Consider the following 12,599-nt stretch of genomic DNA (forward strand, 5'->3'; position numbering starts at 1 on the left):
TGGGTAAGCGCAAATGCACTGTCATCAGCATCATTCACGAAGCTGAGACACTGAAGTTTATTTAGCATTCTATGAAAACAATCAGAGTTTGAACATTTTCTAAGGAGAACTGGTGAATCTCCATGTCATCATACAGAAAACAAATGCAATGAAGCTATACACTGGTTCCCCAAACTGCCCCAGGCCCTCACTTCTGAGAAGGCTGACCGCTCCCTCTTCAATCTCAGAGCGAAGGCTCACCTGGATGCTGCTCTGGCTCAGTCCGCCTCATCCTACTCCCCTGCAGCCTCTGCAGACCGCAGTGGGAAGGCCCTCAAAGCCCTTTGTTTGACCCTGAGCAGAAATGCCATGATTTCCCTCTTGCTGGTCTCCGCATAAGCCCGGGGACCCCACAGGAACTCATAGCGAGCAGGGTGGCTGTAAGGCACCTGCCGGTACTCCAGGTACCCCTCCTGCACCCACACGTGGGTCAGAAGCGTCCTGGGCTCCCCAAAGATGCAGTGCACACTCCCAGCATACACACCCAATCTGCTGAGCGCTCCCCAGACCTTCTGCTCAGGGGCACGGTCTCCATTCCGCATGATCAGGTTGAGGACCAGCACCAGGAGGCCGGCCTTGGGGAGGCTCTGCCCACTGCTCAGCATTGCGTTGCAGCTGAGGCCCAGGATGGAGACCATGATGTAGATGTGCTCCCTGGGGTCCACCTCCTTCACTTCCACGCCAAAGACCAGCTGCAGGCACTGCGAGGCTTGGCTGAAGACCACCGGGAAGTACTCCTGGTTATCCCTGAGGACCTTATTCAGCATTTCCGCCTGGGAGGTCGGCTCCTTGGCTCGATACTTGAGGAGCAGGAACTTCATTAGGCTAGCTATCATCTCATTCAGCGCTTCCTGGGGCAAGGACTCCCCAGTGCCTAAGGAGGACACTGTGGGGGAGGAGGCCGAGGCAGATGCAGCCACCCCTGCCTCAGCCCCCAAGAGCTGCGCATTCACCGGGCCCTGGGCCTCGCCAGGGTCCTGAAAACCTTCCTCGGGCTTGCTCAGCTCACTCATCTCGACCACGAGCGTGATGCCTGGGATCAAACCACAGACAGGAGTCAGCCAGGGTGACAGATGGGGACCACGGGCCAGGCTGGGGGAGAGAGGGGCTGTGAATGGCCTCAGCTGAGCACCACACCCTGGGCGGACTGACACAGGCAACTTACAGGTCTCCGCTTGAGGGGTGCTCTCAGACCTCACAGGGGCAAGCCTCCGGGGCAGCCAGTCCCCTGGCTACCGGAAGGAGGAAGTGAGGTGGCTCCGCAGGGTACAGTCAGCACAGTCCAAGACTTCCGAGGCTGACAAGGTGGGGGATTAGGCCCTTGGGTGGTCCCTTCTGTTCTGGGGTGGGGAGCCCCCGGTGCACACTCAGGGTACCCTCCTCACCTTGACTCCGGGTACTGCCTGCACCTTCTCTGCCCTCTGACCTCAGGGCACGAGCCTCAGTCCTCTGCCTTCCCCTCCTGGTTCCTGCAGCTCCTGTGAGAAAAAGGGAGGGGGCAGCTCGGGGGTATCCTGTGGCACAGCCCTCAGCCTTCTGTGACAGTACGCGGGGTGGACTCTGTGAGGTCCCCCCAGTTGTGTGGTGGGAGGTCCCCTCAGGGCTCCCTTGTAGTGCTCACCTTGCCCCTGGCACCACCTGGTCCCTCCCCTCTGGGGGCCTGCATGGAAATTCGGAACAAGATCCCAGCCTCAACAGAAAGCGCTGAGGGGCTCCACATGCTGCCGAACCTGCCCAGGGCTTCCTGTGGGTCCTAGGCTGGGGACATGCTCGGTCCTCAGCTCCTCCTCACGTCCTGCCTGGCCTCCCAGCACTGACCACAGGGGCGGGGGTCTGCTTAGTCCTCCCTCGGGTTTGCGGAGTTCAGCCTCTGCCGACCTGAAGCCTCTGCCCTCCGCCCAAACAAACCTCACCTCCCGGGGTCCCTAAGCCAGAAGTCAAGAAACTGCTCACCCCACTCCAGGGCCTCCAAGAGTCCCCACAAGGGCTAGGATCCCTGCCTCCCTGTTGGGGTCTTTCCGCTTCAGTCCATCCTCGCATGCAGCCTGGCCCTCAGGCAGGACCGGAGATTGTCCCGTCCGCCATTTTGAGACCCCCGCCGCTTTCACAAGATCCCCAGTCTCTCTCAGACCAGCATGTAAGAAAGGCAGACACACAGAATGTGCTCCCAGGGCCGACTACAGGGGCGGGGATCTGTGGGGTTCCGTCGCTCCTCATGCAGGGTCCCCTCAGTCCTCCCTCAGGCACCTCACCTGCCTCCGGCCGGGACCTGGGATTCTCGCCTCTCCCCAGCTGAAGCCCCGCCCCTTATACCACCCCCAGGCTCTCCAAGACCCGGATGTCAGGAAGTCAGACCATGCCTGCTGCGCTCCTCCGACCCCCACAGTTGCCCTGGACTGACGGCAGAGATGAGCTTCTCTGAGGTACCCTCTGATTGGGGTTCAGGGTCCTCTAGTTCCTCCTCAGGGTCCTCAACCTGACACCCCACCGGACCTGGGAATCCGACCACCTAAGGCCCCGCCCCATATGCAAGGTCCCCAGTCTGAGATCCCGACCGACCGACCTCAGGAAGTCAGCCCCCCTACCAGGTCTCCAGTCTGAGATCCGGATATGAGGAAGTGAAACCGCGCACGCTGGGCTCATCCTACCCCAGGGCCACCAAGGGCCAACAGCAGCTACAGGCTTCCCTGAGGTCTCCTCTGATTGGGGTCCAGAGTCCGCTCAGTCCTCCCTCAGGGTCCTCAACTTGAAACTCTGGAGGAGCTGGGCTTCTTCCCTCTGCTCACCCGAGGCCACGCCCCCTTTCCCAGGTCCCCAGTTTCTCTGAGACCTGGATGTCAGGAAATGCAGCATGTGCTCATCCACCCTCTGTGTTCCCTGAGCCTTGATGTGAGGGTCCCGCCTCGGGTCAACACTAGGGGCATCCCTGGATCTGCCAGGGCTCAAGACGAGGTCCCTGAGGGATGATAAAAGGTAACCCCACTGATCCCTGCCCCTGCTGCCAGCCCTGGGCCACCCTGGTGGTGGGATGAGCACTTGGCAGCCGGTTCGGACTTCCGCATCTGCATCTCAGAGACATTAGGCAACTGTTAGAAGGGGCAGGGCCTCAGACGGGAAGAGGGGGAGATCTTAGTTCTTTTGAGGGTCAAGGTGAAGACACTAAGGGAAGACTGAAGAGGACGCTGGACCCCAGAGCAGAGTGGGGTCTGGGAGGACATAGGGCAGATGAACCATGCTGCATTTCCTGACATCCGGGTGTCAGAGAGACTGGGGACCTGACATAACGGATGGGGCACGAGTGGGGAGAGGAGAGAATCGAAAGCCCTTACACAGAGACAAGTTGAGGTCCCTGAGGGATGACTGAAGGGACCCCAAGTGAAGACTCTAGGGACCCCAAGGTAAGACTGATGGAACCCCACAGATCTCAGCCCCTGTTATCGGCCCTGGGAGCCCTTGGGGCGAGAAGAGCACACTAGGTCTGTCCTCTCTTCCTGAGTTCCGGGTCTGTGAGTGTGGGGACCAGGTGCGAGGAGCAGGGACCTCTTCCCACCTTTCCTAGTGGGGAGACGACAGAGCCTAGGTCCTACCGGAAGACAAGGTGAACACCCTGAGTGAGGACTGAGGGTAGTCAGATCTCAGACCAGAGGGAACCTTGGTAGTCCCCAGGCAGGACAACTTCATGCCGCAGTGCCTGACATCCCTGTCAGAGAGACGGGCGAAAGCAGCAGAGCCTCCCGATTGCAGACAGGACACTTGCAGATCTTGCCTGGAGTACAGGCTCCATGCGAGGAGGGACCGAGACAGTTAAGACCCCAACAGGGAGGGACTTGGCCCTTGCAGGAGGGTCTTGGAGGGCCCAGAGCAGGGTGGTGAGCAGGGTGAGCAGCTTCTTGACACCTGGCCTAGGGACCTCGTGAGGTGAGGTTTTTCGGGTGGAGTGCGGATGTCTTCGGGTTAGCAGAGGCTGGACACACCAGTCCCGATGGAGGACTAAGCAGACCCCTGCCTCTGTGGTCAGTGCTGGGAGGCCGGGCAGGACGTGAGAAGGAGTTGAGGACCGAGCATCTCCCCAGCCTAGGACCCGTGGGATTCCCTGGGCAGGTGCGGCCTCTCGTGGGGCCCCTCAGCACTTTTTGTTCAGGCTAGGGTCTTGTTCTGAGTTTCCTTGCAGGTCCCCAGAGGGTAGGGATCAGGTTGTACCAGGGGAAAGGTGAGCACTGCAAGGGAGCCCTGAGGGGACCTCCCGCCACACAAAACTGAGGGGACCTCACAGAGTCCACCCCTCGTACTGTCACAGAAGGCTGAGGGCTGTGCCACAGGATACCACCCGAGCTGCGTCCTCCCTTTCTCTCACAGGAGCTGCAGGAACCAGGAGGCGAAAGCAGAGGTCTGAGGCCCATGTCCTGAGGTCAGAGAGCAGAGGTGGTCCAGGCAGTACCCGGAGTCAAGGTGAGGAGGGTGCCCTGAGTGTACACCAGGGGCTCCCCATCCCAGAACAGAGGGGACCCCACATGGGCCTAGTCCCACCACCTTGTCAGCCTCGGAAGTCTTGGACTGTGCTGACTGCACCCTGGGGAGACACCTCACTTCCTTCTTCAGGTAGCCAGGGGACTGGATGCCCCGGAGGCTTGCGCCTGTGAAGTCTGAGAACACCTTTCAAGAGGAGATGCATAAGTGGCCTGTGGCCGCCCAGGGTGTGGTTTTCAGCTGAGGCTGTTCACATCCCCTCTCTCCACCATCCAGGCCTGTGGTCCCCATATGTCCCCATCTGCCCCCCGCCCCCCTCCGCCGCCTCCCTCCTGCCTCAGGCTGTGGTTTGATCCCAGGCATCGCGCTCATGGTCGACATGAGTGAGCTGAGCAAGCTCGAGGAAGAACTTAGGACCCAGGCCCAGGGCCCATTGGAGGCGCAGCTCTCGGGGCCTGAGGCAGGGGAGACTGCAATTGCCCCCCACCCCAGTCTCTGGCCTTGCCCCCGGTAGCTCTGAATGAGATGCTGGCTAACCTGATTAAGTTCCTGCTGCTCATGCATCCGGCCAAGGAGCTGACCTCCCAGGTGGAAATGCTAAAGAAGGTCCTCAGGGATGACCAGCAGCACTTTCCGGTGGTCTTCGGCCAAGCCTCATAGTGCCTGCAGCTGGTCTGTGGTGTGGAGGTGAAGGAGGTGGAACCCAGGGAGCACATCTACATCATGGTCCCCACCGTGGGCCTCACCTATGATATGATGCTGAACAGTGGGCAGGGCCTGCCCAAGGCCGGCCTCCCGGTACTGGTCCTCAGCCTAATCATGTGGAATGGAGACCGTGCCCCCGAGGAGGAGGTCAGGGGAGCACTCAGCAGGATGGGGGGGGCTGTCGAGAGTGAGCACTGCAACTTTGGGGAGCCCAGGGAGCTGCTTACCCACATGTGGGTACAGGAGGGGTACCTGGCATACCGGCAAGTGCCTGAAAGCCACCCTGCCCGCTCTGAGCTCCTGTGGGGTCCCCAGGCCTATGCGGAGACCAGCAAGTGGGACGTCGTGGCATTTCTGCTCAGGGTCAAACAAAGGGCTTTGAGGGCCTTCCCACCCCTGTCTACGTAGCCTGCAAGGGAGGAGGATGAGGCGGGCTGAGCCAGAGCAGCATCCAGGTGATCCTTCCCTCTGTGATTGAAGAGGGAGAGGTCAGCCTTCTCAGACGTGCTGGCCCAGGCCAGTTGGGGAAACGGGTGTATAGCATCTTTGGATTCCTGTTCTCTATGATGACATGGAGATTCATCTGCTTTCCTTAGAGAACTTTCAAAATTTGATTTTTTCTTTTTTTTTTTTTTTTGTTCCATGATTGTTTTCATAGAAGGCTAAATAAACTTCAGTGTCTTAACTTAGTGAATGATGTTGATCACAGTGTGTTTGAACTTACCCAGTTCGAGAACAAGAGCTTCGCTGTTTTGTAAAAGAGATTGGAGACTCTTCCATTGTGTTTTGTGGTCCCGAACAGGATGCAATGGAATTGGAATTAGAACTGTTTTGGAAAAGTGAGCTTACTTGGCAGTAATATTGATGGGGGAAGAATTAGATGATAAAAGTAATTGTAGTGAATTCATGGTTCTGTCCTTCTTGTGTGTCATTTTCAAAAACTAAATAATCTCTGTTTATTTGGATTTGCCTGGGTCATTTTAGGAAGTAGCAGAATGAATTGAGCCCCCTGCTCACTGGCTCGTGTATTCCGAAGACCTTTTAGGAGCCTCTGCTCTGTGAAATGCTGTGTTAGCAGTGGGGACACTAGGAGAAGCAGGACACCCCCACACCTAGAGCGACGGTCTAGGAGCTGCAGTCACATGAGGAAGGTGGAAAGACATCCCGTAGTCGCAATGAACAGTGCAACACAGGGCGGGGTGGTGGGGTTACAGGAGGAGTGTTGGAGTGTCAGTGCCTGAGCCAGGGTGGTTTGGGGCTTGGGAAAGCTGGGTTCTTTCTGTGGGAGGTGACTGTGTTGAGGCTGGGTGGTGGCAGCCCTCAGACTTGCAGACAGTGTGTCTTGGGGGTGACGGGAAATTCTGAAGTGGATCGTTGCTGTGAGGTGTCCTTTTGCATCTTGGATAAAGCCCAGAGAGATCTCTTTCTTGGGCAGGAAGGGAGGGGCCCTGGCTCTCGTCACATTGCTCTTCATCACAGGGGCAAATGAGGTGTTTTCACACCCCACGCTGCTGCTACTGCTGCTAAGTCGCTTCAGTCGTGTCTGACTCTGTGCGACCCCATAGACAGCAGCCCACCAGGCTCCCCCGTCCCTGGGATTCTCCAGGCAAGAACACTGGAGTGGGTTGCCATTTCCTTCTCCAGTGCGTGAAAGTGAAAAGTGAAAGTGAAGTCGCTCAGTCATGTCCGACTCCTAGAGACCCCACGGACTGCAGCCTACCAGGCTCCTCCGTCCATGGGATTTTCCAGGCAAGAGTACTGGAGTGGGGTGCCATTGCCTTCTCTGACTGAACACCTGACATCTCTCCAATCCCACACTGCCTACCGGATGCTCAACAAAGAGCAGCAGGTAGAACTCATAATGACAAAATCTCCTGTTTTGGGGAAGACAGTCTGAGCAGGTCACATGGGTCTTGAAATTCTCAACCATTTCCAAGTGTCCACTGACTATGTGGCAGGTGCCATGTATGTAGCCAGAATCACATCTTCTGTTCCTGTTGTTCTCTGGCACTCAGCAGGGAGAGCTGCCCCTTCAGCCCCCTGCACCCGCCCGCACACCAGACTGCAGTGACCTCACCACCTCCTGAGGCCCGGAACTCGCTCCTGTCATTTGATGCCAGGCACAGCCTTAACCTGTTGAGTCTCTGCTGCCTCCACACTTCTGAACCTGCCTGAAGCCAGGGACGCTGGTGGATGTTGCATCTTTTTTTTTTTTTTTTTTTTAATATAACAGCAAAAGAGACACAGATGTATGGATGTTGCATCTCTTCTGGCTAGTACTTATTTCTTTTGTCATCTGGATCTCAGACTCTGAGTCTCAGATAAATAAAAAAAGCAGTCAAAATCGCTGCTCTGTGCGTTTTCCTCTTAGAGGTTATGTTATTCAACCGGGGTGTATGTGTGTGTTTGAGGGGTGCGGAGCAGTGTCTTTCCCAGCTGGGAATCAAAGTTCCCAGGATCCAGTCACCCAGCAGGATTTCTCCACTTAGCAGCTTCTCTTCACTCATTTCATCCCTCTGATATCTAGAGCATGGGCACAAGTGGCCAAAATAAAGTCCAGATGACCAAATAAATGGTCATTTCAATATACTTGGTAATCTGCTTTCCCAGGACAGAGAGTAGAGGACCAGCCCAGGGAATACTGGGCCATACTTCAAAGCAACATTTGCTCTTCTCCAGGATTCTGAGCAGATGGTGGGGCAGTGGTAGAAAACACCTCCTTTGCCCCTGTGGTCAACAGCAATGCAACAACAGTCAGGACCCCTTCCTTCCTGCCCGAGAAAGAGATCTCTCTGTGTTTTATCCAAGATGCAAAAGGATACCTCACAGCAATGATCTGTTTCAGACTTTCCCGTCACCCCCAAGACACACTGTCTGCACGTCTGAAGGATGCCACCACGCAGCCTCATCACAATCACCTCCCACAGAAGGAACCCAGCTTCCCAAAGCCCCAGAACGCCCTGGCTCAGACACTGACGTTGCAGCGTTCCTCTAGGAGCCCGAGCGCCCCGCCCTGGGTTGCCTGGTTTAGTGTGACTAGGGGACTTATCTCCACCTTCTTCGTGTGACTACGGCTCCTAGATCATCGCTCAAGGTGTGGGGGGTGTCCGGCTTCTCCTAGTGTCCCCACTGCTAACCCAGCCTTTCATGGAGCAGCGGCTCCATAAAGGTCTTTGGAATACACGAGCCAGTGAGCAGGGGGCTCAATTCATGATCCGCTGACTCCTTAAATAACCCAGGCAAATCCAAATGAACAAGACATTATTTAGTTGTTGAAAATGACACACAAGAAGGACAGAACCATGAATTCACTACCATTACTTTTATCATCTCTTCCATCATCAATATTACTGCCAAGTAAGCTCACTTTTCCAAAACAGTTCTAATTCCAATTCCATCGCATCCTGTTCAGGACCACAAAATACAATGGAAGAGTCTCCAATCTCTTTTACAAAACAGCAAAACTCTTGCTCACAATCTGGGTAAGCGCAAATGCACTGTCATCAGCATCATTCACGAAGCTGAGACACTGAAGTTTATTTAGCATTCTATGAAAACAATCAGAGTTTGAACATTTTCTAAGGAGAACTGGTGAATCTCCATGTCATCATACAGAAAACAAATGCAATGAAGCTATACACTGGTTCCCCAAACTGCCCCAGGCCCTCACTTCTGAGAAGGCTGACCGCTCCCTCTTCAATCTCAGAGCGAAGGCTCACCTGGATGCTGCTCTGGCTCAGTCCGCCTCATCCTACTCCCCTGCAGCCTCTGCAGACCGCAGTGGGAAGGCCCTCAAAGCCCTTTGTTTGACCCTGAGCAGAAATGCCATGATTTCCCTCTTGCTGGTCTCCGCATAAGCCCGGGGACCCCACAGGAACTCATAGCGAGCAGGGTGGCTGTAAGGCACCTGCCGGTACTCCAGGTACCCCTCCTGCACCCACACGTGGGTCAGAAGCGTCCTGGGCTCCCCAAAGATGCAGTGCACACTCCCAGCATACACACCCAATCTGCTGAGCGCTCCCCAGACCTTCTGCTCAGGGGCACGGTCTCCATTCCGCATGATCAGGTTGAGGACCAGCACCAGGAGGCCGGCCTTGGGGAGGCTCTGCCCACTGCTCAGCATTGCGTTGCAGCTGAGGCCCAGGATGGAGACCATGATGTAGATGTGCTCCCTGGGGTCCACCTCCTTCACTTCCACGCCAAAGACCAGCTGCAGGCACTGCGAGGCTTGGCTGAAGACCACCGGGAAGTACTCCTGGTTATCCCTGAGGACCTTATTCAGCATTTCCGCCTGGGAGGTCGGCTCCTTGGCTCGATACTTGAGGAGCAGGAACTTCATTAGGCTAGCTATCATCTCATTCAGCGCTTCCTGGGGCAAGGACTCCCCAGTGCCTAAGGAGGACACTGTGGGGGAGGAGGCCGAGGCAGATGCAGCCACCCCTGCCTCAGCCCCCAAGAGCTGCGCATTCACCGGGCCCTGGGCCTCGCCAGGGTCCTGAAAACCTTCCTCGGGCTTGCTCAGCTCACTCATCTCGACCACGAGCGTGATGCCTGGGATCAAACCACAGACAGGAGTCAGCCAGGGTGACAGATGGGGACCACGGGCCAGGCTGGGGGAGAGAGGGGCTGTGAATGGCCTCAGCTGAGCACCACACCCTGGGCGGACTGACACAGGCAACTTACAGGTCTCCGCTTGAGGGGTGCTCTCAGACCTCACAGGGGCAAGCCTCCGGGGCAGCCAGTCCCCTGGCTACCGGAAGGAGGAAGTGAGGTGGCTCCGCAGGGTACAGTCAGCACAGTCCAAGACTTCCGAGGCTGACAAGGTGGGGGATTAGGCCCTTGGGTGGTCCCTTCTGTTCTGGGGTGGGGAGCCCCCGGTGCACACTCAGGGTACCCTCCTCACCTTGACTCCGGGTACTGCCTGCACCTTCTCTGCCCTCTGACCTCAGGGCACGAGCCTCAGTCCTCTGCCTTCCCCTCCTGGTTCCTGCAGCTCCTGTGAGAAAAAGGGAGGGGGCAGCTCGGGGGTATCCTGTGGCACAGCCCTCAGCCTTCTGTGACAGTACGCGGGGTGGACTCTGTGAGGTCCCCCCAGTTGTGTGGTGGGAGGTCCCCTCAGGGCTCCCTTGTAGTGCTCACCTTGCCCCTGGCACCACCTGGTCCCTCCCCTCTGGGGGCCTGCATGGAAATTCGGAACAAGATCCCAGCCTCAACAGAAAGCGCTGAGGGGCTCCACATGCTGCCGAACCTGCCCAGGGCTTCCTGTGGGTCCTAGGCTGGGGACATGCTCGGTCCTCAGCTCCTCCTCACGTCCTGCCTGGCCTCCCAGCACTGACCACAGGGGCGGGGGTCTGCTTAGTCCTCCCTCGGGTTTGCGGAGTTCAGCCTCTGCCGACCTGAAGCCTCTGCCCTCCGCCCAAACAAACCTCACCTCCCGGGGTCCCTAAGCCAGAAGTCAAGAAACTGCTCACCCCACTCCAGGGCCTCCAAGAGTCCCCACAAGGGCTAGGATCCCTGCCTCCCTGTTGGGGTCTTTCCGCTTCAGTCCATCCTCGCATGCAGCCTGGCCCTCAGGCAGGACCGGAGATTGTCCCGTCCGCCATTTTGAGACCCCCGCCGCTTTCACAAGATCCCCAGTCTCTCTCAGACCAGCATGTAAGAAAGGCAGACACACAGAATGTGCTCCCAGGGCCGACTACAGGGGCGGGGATCTGTGGGGTTCCGTCGCTCCTCATGCAGGGTCCCCTCAGTCCTCCCTCAGGCACCTCACCTGCCTCCGGCCGGGACCTGGGATTCTCGCCTCTCCCCAGCTGAAGCCCCGCCCCTTATACCACCCCCAGGCTCTCCAAGACCCGGATGTCAGGAAGTCAGACCATGCCTGCTGCGCTCCTCCGACCCCCACAGTTGCCCTGGACTGACGGCAGAGATGAGCTTCTCTGAGGTACCCTCTGATTGGGGTTCAGGGTCCTCTAGTTCCTCCTCAGGGTCCTCAACCTGACACCCCACCGGACCTGGGAATCCGACCACCTAAGGCCCCGCCCCATATGCAAGGTCCCCAGTCTGAGATCCCGACCGACCGACCTCAGGAAGTCAGCCCCCCTACCAGGTCTCCAGTCTGAGATCCGGATATGAGGAAGTGAAACCGCGCACGCTGGGCTCATCCTACCCCAGGGCCACCAAGGGCCAACAGCAGCTACAGGCTTCCCTGAGGTCTCCTCTGATTGGGGTCCAGAGTCCGCTCAGTCCTCCCTCAGGGTCCTCAACTTGAAACTCTGGAGGAGCTGGGCTTCTTCCCTCTGCTCACCCGAGGCCACGCCCCCTTTCCCAGGTCCCCAGTTTCTCTGAGACCTGGATGTCAGGAAATGCAGCATGTGCTCATCCACCCTCTGTGTTCCCTGAGCCTTGATGTGAGGGTCCCGCCTCGGGTCAACACTAGGGGCATCCCTGGATCTGCCAGGGCTCAAGACGAGGTCCCTGAGGGATGATAAAAGGTAACCCCACTGATCCCTGCCCCTGCTGCCAGCCCTGGGCCACCCTGGTGGTGGGATGAGCACTTGGCAGCCGGTTCGGACTTCCGCATCTGCATCTCAGAGACATTAGGCAACTGTTAGAAGGGGCAGGGCCTCAGACGGGAAGAGGGGGAGATCTTAGTTCTTTTGAGGGTCAAGGTGAAGACACTAAGGGAAGACTGAAGAGGACGCTGGACCCCAGAGCAGAGTGGGGTCTGGGAGGACATAGGGCAGATGAACCATGCTGCATTTCCTGACATCCGGGTGTCAGAGAGACTGGGGACCTGACATAACGGATGGGGCACGAGTGGGGAGAGGAGAGAATCGAAAGCCCTTACACAGAGACAAGTTGAGGTCCCTGAGGGATGACTGAAGGGACCCCAAGTGAAGACTCTAGGGACCCCAAGGTAAGACTGATGGAACCCCACAGATCTCAGCCCCTGTTATCGGCCCTGGGAGCCCTTGGGGCGAGAAGAGCACACTAGGTCTGTCCTCTCTTCCTGAGTTCCGGGTCTGTGAGTGTGGGGACCAGGTGCGAGGAGCAGGGACCTCTTCCCACCTTTCCTAGTGGGGAGACGACAGAGCCTAGGTCCTACCGGAAGACAAGGTGAACACCCTGAGTGAGGACTGAGGGTAGTCAGATCTCAGACCAGAGGGAACCTTGGTAGTCCCCAGGCAGGACAACTTCATGCCGCAGTGCCTGACATCCCTGTCAGAGAGACGGGCGAAAGCAGCAGAGCCTCCCGATTGCAGACAGGACACTTGCAGATCTTGCCTGGAGTACAGGCTCCATGCGAGGAGGGACCGAGACAGTTAAGACCCCAACAGGGAGGGACTTGGCCCTTGCAGGAGGGTCTTGGAGGGCCCAGAGCAGGGTGG

Source organism: Capricornis sumatraensis, chromosome X, assembly GCF_032405125.1.
Source record: "Capricornis sumatraensis isolate serow.1 chromosome X, serow.2, whole genome shotgun sequence".
In the NCBI taxonomy this organism is placed as follows: domain Eukaryota; kingdom Metazoa; phylum Chordata; class Mammalia; order Artiodactyla; family Bovidae; genus Capricornis; species Capricornis sumatraensis.